Source organism: Heterodontus francisci, chromosome 6 (assembly GCF_036365525.1).
Source record: "Heterodontus francisci isolate sHetFra1 chromosome 6, sHetFra1.hap1, whole genome shotgun sequence".
NCBI classification, from domain to species: Eukaryota; Metazoa; Chordata; class Chondrichthyes; order Heterodontiformes; family Heterodontidae; genus Heterodontus; species Heterodontus francisci.
This window is the reverse complement of record NC_090376.1, coordinates 70,932,274-70,946,447: the sequence shown is the minus strand read 5'-3', so window position 1 is coordinate 70,946,447 and position 14,174 is coordinate 70,932,274. Positions and strand designations below refer to the sequence as shown.

The window sequence follows — 14,174 nt, the reverse complement described above, 5'->3', positions numbered from 1 at the left end:
GACAGTATAAACAAATGCAGTTGGCTGTGAATTACTACTTTAACCATGAGTGGTAGCTGTGACTGCAGCCTCAGTTAACATGCACATCTTTTACAACATGCATATATTTTACAACTTAATTTATATGTCGTCAAAATGGGTAATGAACTGGCTGCTCGTTCCACATTCTGCTTGATTTTTCTTTCCTTAGATGGGCTGTAAAATGGGCCTTCCATTTTATGCCTCCAACTTCAAAGTCCATCCGTAGCGCCTGTTTCTTTTCCTGCATTATAATTTTACTTTTCAAGTTGGCCTCAAAGCACTGTGATCGATAAACAGAAATCATTTTTATTACTCTTCCCTGCTTGCCTTTTAATGAATCAGAGTCTCTTTGAAAGTATTATGATCAAAACTTTTTAATAAAATTATAGGACCAATTTGAAACCTGCACCCTCGGTGGTCCATGAGAATGGGGCATGTGGGTTTGTAAAATTAGAACCAGTGTCCTGCCCTCAGACTTAGTGCTACACTCACATTGATCTCTGTTAACTCCTGGATTTTGGAAGTTGTTTGAGGCCCTCGCTAGGCACACTGTGTGCCAAGAACCAGTAGGACCAGAAGATGGCTGCAGAGGTAAGTGAATTTAATTTTGTAAAGATTTATTTGTAGGCCCAGAGGAGCTCTCCTGTTCCCCATGACCCAGCGTTCCTCTTCTCCCTCTGATCTTCAGGTCACAGGGCCTAATTTCAATTTATTTTGATGACGGGGCTAGGGGTTGTTGGGGAGGTGGACTCCTGTGCCTGGGTGGCATCTGGGAATCATGGAGGTAAAAGGGGTAGAAGGCTTTCTTTCAGACCTCCCACTTCATTAGCATGGCTGCCCTAAACTTGTGCAAACACTTGACAGCCCCTTGAGGGAACCCCAAGAAATTTCCTGCATAGCATAAAGGGGGCTGAGAATTGGTGCATAAATCTCCTCCACTTTTTCCTATCACTTATGACTGGAAGCTGATCATTACCCAACTGTAAAGGAAATGAAAATGTGTCCCAATGCTTCTTCTTGTATATTATTACAGTTAATAAAAATATTGGAATTAACTGAAAATATTTTAACTTTGGTTAAAACTTTCTTTTAACTTTGCCATAAAATAATTAACTTTCTGAACACTGAATTGGGGAGATCATTTCAAAATAGATTAATAGGACAAATTTTGATGTGATCCCTTTCTTCAGATGGGAGTGAGTCCCTTACCAAAAATGGTGGGGATGGTGAGGGACAGCTGCCAGTTGACTTAAGATAATATAGGAGAGCCACGTAGGGTTGGGAATTGAACAGAGTAATTTTTGTCCTGCTGGTCTGCCAACAATCAGTGAAAACCTGCCTACCTGAATTTTAGAGTCATTTGCAGCAGTTCCTTTAAGGATTTCTGGCGAGGCCACTTTATGTCCAGTACTACCAAGCACAGCATAGACCACTCACAGGGCGGAATTTAATGTCAGTATCCCGGGTCTTTGGTGGTGGACCCAGAAGTGGGCGGCATTGCCATTCGGGGAGGGGGGGAAGAGGCTGGCTGAATGCGATTATGCGATGACAAGCCAATTAGCAAGATGAAAGTGCGGGGCCTGGCCAATCAAGAGCTAGGGGCGGGCAGGAAGGTGCCACTCCCGGCAATAGCTGATATGAGAACAGGTGCTGGTGCTATTTTTAAACAGCAGCCAGTCCTGACAACAGAGTCTGTGACCCTCTCGAGTCACCATGACAGCCACCGAAAGGTTCGAACTTCTGGCCCCTGAAGAGCTTTCCAACTCTGAGCTGCCCTGCTGAGTGACTGCCCCTCAGCTCCTCTGAGCTGACCCACTGAGTGACTGCCCCTCAGCTCCTCTGAGCTGACCCACTGAATAACTGCAATGTCATCATCTCTTGTAACTGCTAAAGTTTCAGTCCAATGGAACGCAGCTCCACAATGGCTGACTTTCCAATTGGAACTGAGGCCACACCAGGATGCCCACCTTTGAGTGGTCAGGGATCTGATGGTCATGGATCTCCTGGCTCCAAAGATACAGGTAGCATTAAATTTTAATCAATTGCGTGTAAAGTCTTATGGGGTGAGAATGATGCCCTGGGGCCGCCTTGACTGGCTTCCAACTGTGTACCTGCCTCCTCTCAGCTGTTCAGAAACTGACAGCTTCTAAAACCTGTTTGTCCCTTTAAATATTCCACTCTCCCCCTTCAACAAGCTCTTTATGAGCTTCTTAAGTAGTTTAATTGGCCTCAATTGGGAGGAGAGCAGGATTCCTGTCCCACCCTCCCCCCTCCCTGGTGATCATTGCCAGCGCCAGGATTAGTGCCTTGAAATTGACATGCTGCCTTCCGTCGTTATTTTCGGGGCCCCATGCCTCTGTTCCAGACTTCAGGGGACCGTGAAAATTCAGCCCCCTGATTTAGATAGATATGAAAAGAACTATGTAAGGATTGTCCCAGGTCCGTGGAACGATGGATGAGAGCTATTGAATGAGGTAAATCACATCAAACACTGTGGAGAAGTGAAGAGGATGAGCAGAGAGAAAATAACGCAGTTACTGTCACAGAGAATGTTATTCGTGACTTTGGTTCGTGCAACTTTGTTACCATTTAAGCATTTACAGATTTTAAGACATGTGTCAACTTATATGCAAATTAGGGTATAATACATTATTGAGATTTAAAAAGTTCGCATAAAAGTATATTCCACTTTATAGAACATAAGAATTTGTAGTGTCTGAGATTTCTCTCTGACTGAAGCACCTTGATCAAGGCTTTCTGTTTCCGTATTTGCCAGCACATAATTTTCCACCCATTTTTTACTTTACTAGACCATTTCAAGGAGAAATGTTTAGTGGTCCTGTCATTGACACCACTCATAATAGAAGGGACCTGACCTTCAGTATTCTGACAGCCGCACAGATTCAGATTTTTATGGGTCTAGCAGTCTGCTATCTGATGCCTCTGTTCCATGGCTAATCTGGTTGACATTACTGAGATTGCACAGCCACAGAGCTGAGGTTATTACACTGCCTAAATTATGATGGGTTGACGTGCAGACCTCAAATGGTGGTTTCTGTTAGTTTTGAAGCTGTGCACTTGAGTTGAAAAGAAAAGACCATAATGCATTGTTCTGTTCTCATTGTAACCTATGGATATGCCATTCAATGAAGCACATTGGAAATGGTCTCCATATTGCAATTCAGTCTAACACTATGTGAGCACCATATGCGACATCTCAGGTACTGAAACAGTCCATGTAGAAATGCAATAAGACCTGGGCAATATCCAGGCTTGGGCTGATAAGTGGCAAGTAAGATTCGTGCCACACAAGTGCCAGGCAATGACCATCTCCAACAAGAGAGATTCCAACCATCTCCCCTTGATGTTCAATGGCATTACAATTGCTGAATCCCTCGCTATCGACATCTTGACCAGAAAGTGAACTGGAGTAGCCATATAAATACCGTGGCTACAACAGCAGGTCAGAGGCTAGGTATCCTGCGGCGAGTAACTCACCTCCTGACTCCCCAAAGCCTGTGCACCATTTACAAGGCACAAGTCAGGAGTGTTATGGAATACTCTCCACTGCTTGGATGGGTGCAGCTCCAACAACACTCAAGAAGCTCGACACCATCCAGGACAAAACAGCCCAGCTTGATTGGCACCCCATTTACAAACATTCATTCCCTCCACCACTGACACACAGTGGCAGCAGTGTGTACCATCTACAAGATACACTGCAGCAAAGCACCAAGGCTCCTTAGGCAGCACCTTCCAAACCCATGACCACTACCACCTAGAAGGACAAGGGCAGCAGATGCATGAGAACACCACCATCTGCAAGTTCCCCTCCAAGCCACAGACCATCTTGACTTGGAACTATATCGCCATTCCTTTACTGTTGGAATTCCCTTCCCAACCGCACTGTGGGTGTACCTACCTCACATGGACTGCAGCGGTTCAAAAAGGCAGCTCACCACCACCTTCTCAAGGGCAATTAGGGATGGGTAATAAATGCTGGCCTAGCTCATGATGCCCGCATCCCATGAACGAATAAAAACAAGAAAATATATATGGGGAAAGGAAGGGATGCAGGGAGCCCATTCAAGTATCATTTTGCCAAACACCAGTTAAAAGCTCAGCAGTAAGGCAAAACATCTCAAAAAAACACACTGGATAGGCATCATTGTGTATACTTCTTGGTGAATCTTTTGTTGTGGTGTCAATCTGATTCATATTGTTGCCTACTTTGCTGTTTAACTCAGGAGATCTGCAGATGTTCTTGCCGCATAATCCATACTCCACTGTTATTTATACAACACAAGGGAGATTTTCCCTTCGCGGGCAGGAAACAGGAATGGGACTGTATCTGGGTCCCAGACCTAACTCTGGGGGAGGTAGTCACCAGGGGTCGGTAACGTGTCCGTATGTGGATATCAGTATCCGTGGTAAAAAATTTGAGGTACTTGGTAATTTTAAATTCAGGGATGAGAAATTTCTGCCAAATGGTGGATTTGCAACATTGGGATTTCAAAAATGTGCCATTGACTTCTCCCTTTGCCTGCTGAATATTAATTTTAGATTTCCAGCATTCGTAGTAGTTCGCTTTTGTTCTAGTTAGAGACATCAGCTGAGGACTGTTTGCCAGCATTAAAGATGGTGAACGCAGTTTTAAACATTGGCTGAAGCCAGTTTGCCAGCACTAAAGATGCCAGTGGTTGTTATAGGCATTGGCTGAAGGTGCTATGACAGTATTAAAGAAGGCAGTGGATATTCGTTTAGCAATGGTACGAAAGCGCATCTCTTTACCAGCTGAGGTCAGTAAACAGAGAGCAGGAGACATAAAGCGGGGAGACACAGAGATGGGGGACAGAGAGAGAGAGAATGGGTACACAGAGCGAGTTGGGGACACAGTAAAAGGGGTAGATAGAGAGAGTGAAAGGGAGTTAGAGCGAGGGAGGAGGACACAGAGGGGGGCAGTGAGAGAGGGGGAACACAGAGGGGGGGACACAGTGAGAGGAGGGACAAAGAGGGGGGTCACAGAGAGGTGGGACACAGTGATGGAGTGTCAAAGAGAAAGGGGGGACAGAGAGAGAGAGAGAGGGAGAGAGACTCAGACACAGAAAGAGAGACACACACAGAGAGGGAGAGAGACACAGAGAGGGAGAGAGAGGGAGACAGACAGGGAGAGAGAGGGGGAGACTGCTATGGAGAGAGAGAGACAGACAGACATGGAGAGAGACCTGAGGGAGAGAGACAGAGACATGGGGCCGGGTGGGGTGGGGGGGGGAGAGAGAGACAGAGAGAGAGAGAGAGTGAGAGGGATCATCAGATGGACATCTATCTGGAATACTCTGCATTACTGCATCAAGTATAGGGCAGACATTGAATACTTGTGCAAACAAAAACAATGCCAGGCATCTCACTAAATAGGGAGAAAAGTGTTTTAAGTCAGACGGTGTTTAGACGGCATTATGTTGGCGAAACACTTTACAGATTAATTGCCCCAATGTCTGTGGTTGAGTCAATAATGGTGCAACATGTTGGTGACTATCCCTGATAGTCACTCTTTGGCATTTTACAGAAGTGCCTCCTTAATTGGCATGGATATGGGGTTCCTGTCCAATTAAGGGTGGTGGGTGGGCTCTTGAAGCTGGAGGGCCAAACAGAGTCCTTCCAGCTTGAGAGAAGCAGCAGCCTGCAATGGATGGTAAATAACTGACAGGGCACTTCAACATGGAGGTGCCCTCTCACAAACATTTTTAGAAACTTTAAATAAAAATGTTTCCTAAAGCCAGGCCACCAGTGTGGGGGCGTAATTCCTCCACAGGGCGGCATGTGGCTGCTCTTGTACCCAGGCAGGCAGGGAGGGCCTCAAAGCCTGCCTGCAGCACTGGCCGCCCCAGCCTGCTGCTGGGTGCTCGCCTCCAACCAGTTAAACTGTCCCCTGCCGGTTTGGAAAACTGGAGACCAACTGGAAAATTTCAGTCGGCCTCCTGTAATTAGAGTTAACAAGGCTCTTAACAAGCCTAATTGGCTACCCACCCAGTGAGGGTGGTAGCCCTGCTGATCCCGAACTCACCTCCTCTAAAATTAATGGTGTTGGGAATAACATCGGGAAATCAGCACACCGGCCAGTGCTGGTATTTTTAGTCCCCGTCTGCCTCCGTTCCTGCCCTTGGCAGGGGCTAAAATCAGCCCCATGATATTAAATGAAAGCAGAAAATGCTAGAAATACTCAACAGGTCTGGCAGCATCTGTGGAGAGAGAAGCAGAGTTAACGTTTCAGGTCTATGACCTTTCATCAGAACGCATGATATTAATATAGTTTTAAAATGTATCCTAGCTCATTCAAATAAGTTTAGATTTCCTGTTTCTAGGATGTAGCTATTAATATCTATTGTAATTTATTTGCCCGATGTCATGCATTCATTTTTTTAACTTTCAAATCATCATCTTGTGCGTGTAACCTATTGTAACTCAACAACTGCCACCTTTAAGAGAATGAGCACAATATTAACGGGCCACCACCTCTGGTCCAGTACACCTACTCAGGATCTATGCTCCAACACTCTGCTCCCCACCTGAAGCTCCCCACCAGTTCTACGAGGAACTCCATAATATCATTTGTAGCATCCCCAACACTGAACACCTGTTCCTGCTGGGGGACTTTAATGCCAGGGTTGGGGCTGACCATGACTCATGGCCCTCCTGCCTTGGGCGCTATGGCGTTGGAAGGATGAATGAGAATGGACAGAGACTGCTTGAGTTGTGTACCTATCATAACCTCTGCATCACCAACTCGTTCTTTCACACTAAACCCTGTCATTAGGTTTCATGGAGGCACCCAAGATCGCGTCGTTGGCACCAGCTGGACCTCATCGTCACAAGGCGAGCCCCCTTAAACAGTGTTCAAATCACACGCAGCTTCCACAGTGCAGATTGCGACACCGACCACTCCCTGGTGTGCAGCAAGGTTAGACTCAAACCAAGGAAGCTGCATCACTCCAAGCAGAAGGGCCACCCGCGCATCAACACGAGCAGAATTTCTCATTTACAGCTTTTACAAAAATTTCTAAATTCACTTGTAAAAGCCCTTCAAAACACTCCAACAGGGGATGCTGAGACCAAGTGGGCCCACATCAGAGATGCCATCTATGAGTCAGCTTTGACCACCTATGGCAAACGTGCGAAGAGGAATGCAGACTGGTTTCAATCTCATTTTGAAGAGCTGGAACCTGTAATAGCCGCTAAGCACATTGCACTGTTGAACTACAAGAAAGTCCCCAGCGAGTTAACATCCATAGCACTTAAAACAGCCAGAAGCACTGCACAAAGAACAGCCAGGCGCTGCGCAAATGACTACTGGCAACACCTATGCAGTCATATTCAGCTGGCCTCAGACACCGGAAACATCAGAGGAATGTATGATGGCATTAAGAGAGCTTTTGGGCCAACCATCAAGAAGATCGCCCCCCTCAAATCTAAATCAGGGGACACAATCACTGACAAACGCAAGCGAATGGACCGCTGGGTTGAGCACTACCTAGAACTGTACTCTAGGGAAAATGTTGTCACTGAGACTGCCCTCAATGCAGCCCTGCCTCTACCTGTCACGGATGAGCTGGACGTACAGCCAACAAAATCGGAACTCAGTGATGCCATTGATTCTCTTGCCAGCGGAAAAGCCCCTGGGAAGGATGGCATTATCCCTGAAATCATCAAGAGTGCCAAGCCTGCTATACTCTCAGCACTACACAAACTGCTTTGCCTGTGCTGGGACGAGGGAGCAGTACCTCAGGACATGCGCGATGCCAATATCATCACCCTCTATAAAAACAAAGGTGACCGCGGTGACTGCAACAACTACCGTGGAATCTCCCTGCTCAGCATAGTGGGGAAAGTCTTTGCTCGAGTCGCTTTCAACAGGTTCCAGAAGCTGGCCGAGCGCGTCTACCCTGAGGCACAGTGTGGCTTTCATGCAGAGAGATCCACCATTGACATGCTGTTCTCCCTTCGTCAGATACAGGAGAAATGCCACGAACAACAGATGCCCCTCTACATTGCTTTCACTGATCTCACCAAAGCCTTTGACCTCGTCAGCAGACGTGGTCTCTACAGACTACTAGAAAAGATCGGATGTCCATCAAAGCTACTAAATATCATCACCTCATTACATGACAATATGAAAGGCACAATTCAGCATAGCGGCGCCTCATCAGACCCCTTTCCTATCCTGAGTGGCGTGAAACAGGGCTGTGTTCTCGCACCCACACTGTTTGGGATTTCCTTCTCCCTGCTGCTCTCACATGTGTTCAAGTGTTCAGAAGAAGGAATTTTCCTCCACACAAGATCAGGGGCAGGTTGTTCAACCTTGCCCGTCTAAGAGTGAAGACCAAAGTACGGAAAGTCCTCATCAGGGAACTCCTCTTTACTGACGATGCTGCTTTAACATCTCACACTGAAGAGTGTCTGCAGAGTCTCATCGACAGGTTTGCGGCTGCCTGCAACGAATTTGGCCTAACCATCAGCCTCAAGAAAACAAACATCATGGGACAGGACGTCAGAAATGCTCCATCCATCAATATTGGCGACCACGCTCTGGAAGTAGTTCAAGAGTTCACCTACCGAGGCTCAACTATCACCAGTAACCTGTCTCTAGATGCAGAAATCAACAAGCGCATGGGAAAGGCTTCCACTGCTATGTCCAGACTGGCCAAGAGAGTGTGGGAAAATGGCGCACTGACACGGAACACAAAAGTCCGAGTGTATCAAGCCTGTGTCCTCAGTACCTTGCTCTATGGCAGCGAGGCCTGGACAACCTATGTCAGCCAAGAGCGACGTCTCAATTCATTCCATCTTCGCTGCCTCCGGAGAATACCTGGCATCAGGTGGCAGGACCGTATCTCCAACACAGAAGTCCTCGAGGCGGCCAACATCCCCAGCTTATACACATTACTGAGCCAGCGGCGCTTGAGATGGCTTGGCCATGTGAGCCGCATGGAAGATGGCAGGATCCCCAAAGACACATTGTACAGCGAGCTCGCCACGGGTATCAGACCCACCGGCCGTCCATGTCTCCGCTTTAAAGACGTCTGCAAACGCGACATGAAGTCCTGTGACATTGATCACAAGTCGTGGGAGTCAGTTGCCAGCAATCGCCAGAGCTGGCGGGCAGCCATAAAGGCGGGGCTAAAGTGTGGCGAGTCGAAGAGACTTAGCAGTTGGCAGGAAAAAAGACAGAAGCGCAAGGGGAGAGCCAACTGTGTAACAGCCCCAACAAACAAATTTTTCTGCAGCACCTGTGGAAGAGTCTGTCACTCTAGAATTGGCCTTTATAGCCACTCCAGGCGCTGCTCCACAAACCACTGACCATCTCTAGGCGCTTACCCATTGTCTCTCGAGACAATGGAGGCCAAAGAAGAAGAAGACTCCTCTATTTATTGAGCCATCCAATATTCCACACAAAAATCAACTAATCACGCTTGTGCATTCCTTCCTGGCAGGCCTGCCAATGTACCAAGCACTTCTGTGTGCGCAATCATCACCCTTTTTCTATTTGTCACTCCACTGAAGTTCTCATCTGAGTCCCTTGCAGCAGAACTCATCCTCCTGCTCCCGCTCCTGAGCTCCTCACCGTATCCATGGCGGCAAGGGCTGTGCCCTCATGATGGCCAGGTTGTGGAGGATACAGCAGATCAAAAACTTTAACCAACGCTGCAAACACCAAGCACTTCTGCAAGCTCAAACAGAGCCAGTAGAAATTAATCAGCAACTAACCTGCTAGCTGTTGATGATCCCTTTAAACAGCGCTGGTGGGGAGTTCTTCCTGCTGTTGAATGCACGCTTAGCTGTGCAAATTTAAGAGAGAGCATTAATTGGAATGGTGAGGTTGAAAATGACAGTGCTGTTGTCAAATCGGCGTTGGACACTGATTGGCATCACGATCTGCCTACTCTGCTTACTTCTGGCGCACACTCCTAATGCCCAAGCTGATGCCCTCACCAGGATGGTGTTCGGCGAGGCCCCGCTGGATGTGTGCACACATGCAGTATAGATTCCATTTTGGTACCAAAACAGCACCTGTAGCGCTGAGACTACGGACAATTCGAGTTCAATTTCGCTGTCTTAATATTTTGGCCTATGGAGGCCCCCTGTAATAACTTTTCAAGATACTCCTTGCCTTCATAAAGCTCATTTATGTCGTGTAATATTGGATCTATACTAATTATAGAATAAATGGTAGTACAGAACTTGAGTATTGCTGAAAAAAGAGACATGCTGTCGAAGTTTTTCATCTTGCACTCATCAGGACAGACGCAAGAATGTCAAATTTCAAAGGGAGCAACAATTTATACTGCATGAGAAAAAGGTGCTGATTGGTTGGCAAGTTGACTCGGATTGGTTGAGGCGTTGCCATGGAGAATGCACCAGTGAACTGTTGTCCCCCATGCTTTTCTTTAATTCTAAAAAACGGCGCAATGCCCGGACATGTTTCTTTTGCTTGAAAAGGGCAGGTCCCTGTGTATGAATATATATAGCTTCTAGCAAGTGAAGTGAGTCACATTGCAAGCCCGATGAATGTTAAATTGTTTGTCACTGTAATTCTTAGCACACACGGGATTGTTCAGTAAGTGCTGTCCATTTGTGGAATCACATCTAACGTTAGACATTGGCTGGGATTTTATGAGTCCCACAGCATTTCCGACGGCGGGACCAGAAGATGGCGTAACTTCCGTTTCTTCCATTTTCCCCATATCCCATGTGATTCAAGATTCAAGTGAGCGGGCATGGGAGACATGTGGTATCACTTGGCGGGGACAGCCTTTCATTGGCGGAACCCGCCGTCACTGGGCCAATGCGATGGATATAAAGCATTCTGTGCTTGCAGCCTCAAGGATCAGCAACCTTCCTGTTAAGTAAGTCTCTTCAGAGTAACCTAAATTAAAGCTTGTACTTAATTCAAAATACATTTGCCTCCCTTGATTTGTGAAAACTAGCTCCAACTTCACATCATTTATTTTCCCTGCAGCAAAAGTGAAGCAGACAGTGTCTCCCCCCACGGTTCAGTGATGCCTCCCTGCAGGTTCTCCTCCAGGCCATGAGGGAAAGGCGGGAAGTTCTCTTCTCTGCAGATGGAGTCCAAAGACCCTCCTGCCTGACCAAGCTGGCCAGGATGGAGGTAGCAGAGGAGGTCTCGAACTATGGGGTGACGCGCAGAACCTGGGTTCAGTGTCACGAAAGGATCAATGACTTGCTTAGATCGGAGAGGGTAAGTGGTCTTGCCAAAGCAGCTCCATTGTTATCCTCCTTGGCTCCATGTCTTTAAGACAGAGGATAGACAAGGCATGTAGTGGAGTGCGTGAGCAGCCTTGGTGCCATTCACTAAATGATTGTACGCCGAGATGACGATTAGCATTGTTTATGTGCTTGGATATGTTATGCGAAAGCCACTGCAGAATGAGTGATTTTGATGCATGTATGCAATCGTTGTGATGCATCTTTTGACATGTCATTAAATCTGCACAGTCTCCTACAGGATAAACGCACCCACAAGCAGCACGAGCATGCTAAAATGGGAGGAAGTGTCCCTGACATCAGGCTGAGGAGGAAGCATCGGAAATTGTGAGAGAGGAGGGAGGCAGGGCGATTGCAGATGGCGAGGCAGGGTCCACAAGGCGTATGGATAAAGTGTCAACTCCACTCTTGCAGCCATATGTGGACACCAAAGGAAAGTGTGTGAACTCATGTTTAAAGTGCCCCTGTTTGTGTCTCCACTGCAGGTGCCCGCACTCAAGTTGTGGAATTCCATGTGGCCAACGATTTCTCCTCTGGGGAGGAAAAAGAAGCCAATGCCCCACAGGGTGCACCATCACTTGCCTCTTCTTCCACCTCTGCCAGCACAGGTATATTCACATGGTCCGCAGGGGGTTCAAGATTAGAAACAGGGTCACAAGCTGGTGGTCACAACACAGATGTGTCCCAGCAGCTGAGGGAGCATGTACCAGCCAGGTCCCCTGACAATCGGAGGACTGCTGGGGACCAAGCTCCTGCTCAGCTCATGATGATCCTCTGTTTGTTGCAACAATAAGTCTGCTGGATATGCAGCAAAGCCATTTGGAAAATATGTCGGAGATGTCTGAGGTCATTGTGGCTTTGTGCATGTCACAGACAAGTCCATGCCAGCCATGACATCTGCCATGTCCCAGCCATGAGCGTATGGCTTCTTCAGTCGAGAGTTTGGCGAGCTCTGAGTGAGTCTGGTTAAGCACTCAAGCCATATGCAATCTGACCTGCACTCCATCGCTGTTCCCATGGGCTCCATGCAGCAGAGTCTAATCGAGAAGGGAACAAGGAACCTGGACCTCCCTACAGGTGTTCCTTCCCCTTAGGGAGACAGGAATGTGCCATTGTGCACACAGATGGAAGAGGAGCACGTGCCAGCTGCCCCAGGGCCTTCTTCACAGGACACCCCTAGGGTAAGCAGCGTCTCATCCTCCTGCCTGACATTGACCCCCTTATCTCCATCAGGCGAGCACACAGGGGATACTAAATCACCATTGCTGCAGACCCCCAGTAGGATGGAACCAGAAAATCCTCATGCTTCCAGAGGACACCCGCCATGATCATCCACAGCAACGGGGCAGCACATCGAGCAGACTGCCTCCACCTCAGCTGCTAATGTCGAGGTTGCACCTAGATGTAGTGGCAGGAAAAGTAAGATGAAAAAGTGATGAGCATGAAGGTGGCACAGGTTGTTGTCAATAATGTCCACATTTTGATCCATTTTCAATACATCTTTATTTACTTTAATTTTTAATCCAATCGTGAAAGTCATTTGCTTGGTTTCATTTGAAAAGGAAAACATTTACTGGAGGTGTATGGCAGGAATGCATTGTTGCTTCAGAAAGTGTCCAGTGTCCGTTTATCAGCTTGATGTTAGCCTTCAATCGTCAATGATTGCTGTATCACGTCAGTATATTTGTCAATGTCCAAACTACAAACATGCCTTCCATTTGTGGATTTGTGGTCAAATTTTATTTTCCTAGCATTGTTATGTTCCCTGTTCATCATAGCCCACACGACATTAGATCTGCTGGACACATCAAAGTGCTGCAACGTTGTAGCTTCCTATGTGTGCGGGTTAATGCCTTGATGCATTATGATATTTTCAATGTAGACGCATGTCACTGGCAATGAAGTGGATAGCATAAAGGCCATTTGCAACATCTCCACTACTGGTTTATGTGATATTTTCAGAAGAGTCCTTTTTGTTTGTAGCAATAATTAAGACCTCAGGCGCTGGTGAACATATTGAAAGAATGTATGTTTCCTCCTCTCAACGTAACTCTTTAAATGGGGTTATTGTTGTCTGAAAAGTGCAAATATGAGGTGTTCGCTGATGTCCCTTGCATGTCTCTCATATATAACGGCATTGTTTGTATTGTTGTCCTCCTCCTCACTCCTTCATAGTTAAGGAGTTGGCAACAGTCGGCTTTGTGCAGTCTATCTGTAAGGACTGGTGTTCCACCTGTTCCTTCGTCTAAAGAAAATATCCATAATGCACAGCAGACAACGAGGACTCATGAGACCCTCTCTGGCGTGTTGTGATGAGCCCCTCCAGACCTGTCAAGGCAGCGAAGCGCATTTTAAAAATGACAATGCTGTAATTGATTATAGCTCTGGTGGATGTGTGAGCAGCTTTGCATCTATCTTCAGCTCCACATTGGGGATGATGCACTGGTGTCATCAACCATGTATAAAGAGGGTAACACTTGACATGTAGGATCCAGCTATCCACTTCGGCTGGTTCTTCAAAAACTTCTGGCAGCTGTGATCCCCTAAATATGTATAAGTCATGACAGTTCCCTTGGAAACGTTCGCAAACCTGCATTATTTTTCTCCGGTGGTCGTAAACTAGTTGTACCTTCAAATATTGGAAGCCTTTGCGAATCACAAATGCAGCAGTCTGCTCCCAGGGAGCTGTAATGGCCACATGAGATCCTGCAAGATGAACTTAAGGAGTTAGGAGCTAAATTAAAAAGCAGGACCTCAAAGGTAGTAAACTCAGGATTACTTCCTGTGCCACGTGTAAGTGAGTTAGGAACAGAAGAATAGACCAGATGAATGCATGTTTGTAGTTTGGACATTGACAAATATACAGATGTGAT

At 46.9% G+C, this 14,174-nt stretch overlaps 1 protein-coding gene across 1 annotated transcript in view; it reads right to left on the bottom strand.

Annotated features, from left to right (window-relative positions):
- Window positions 1-14,174, bottom strand: part of aff3 (AF4/FMR2 family, member 3) — a 248,585-nt gene that overhangs the window by 97,729 nt on the left and 136,682 nt on the right. The window lies entirely within an intron of this gene.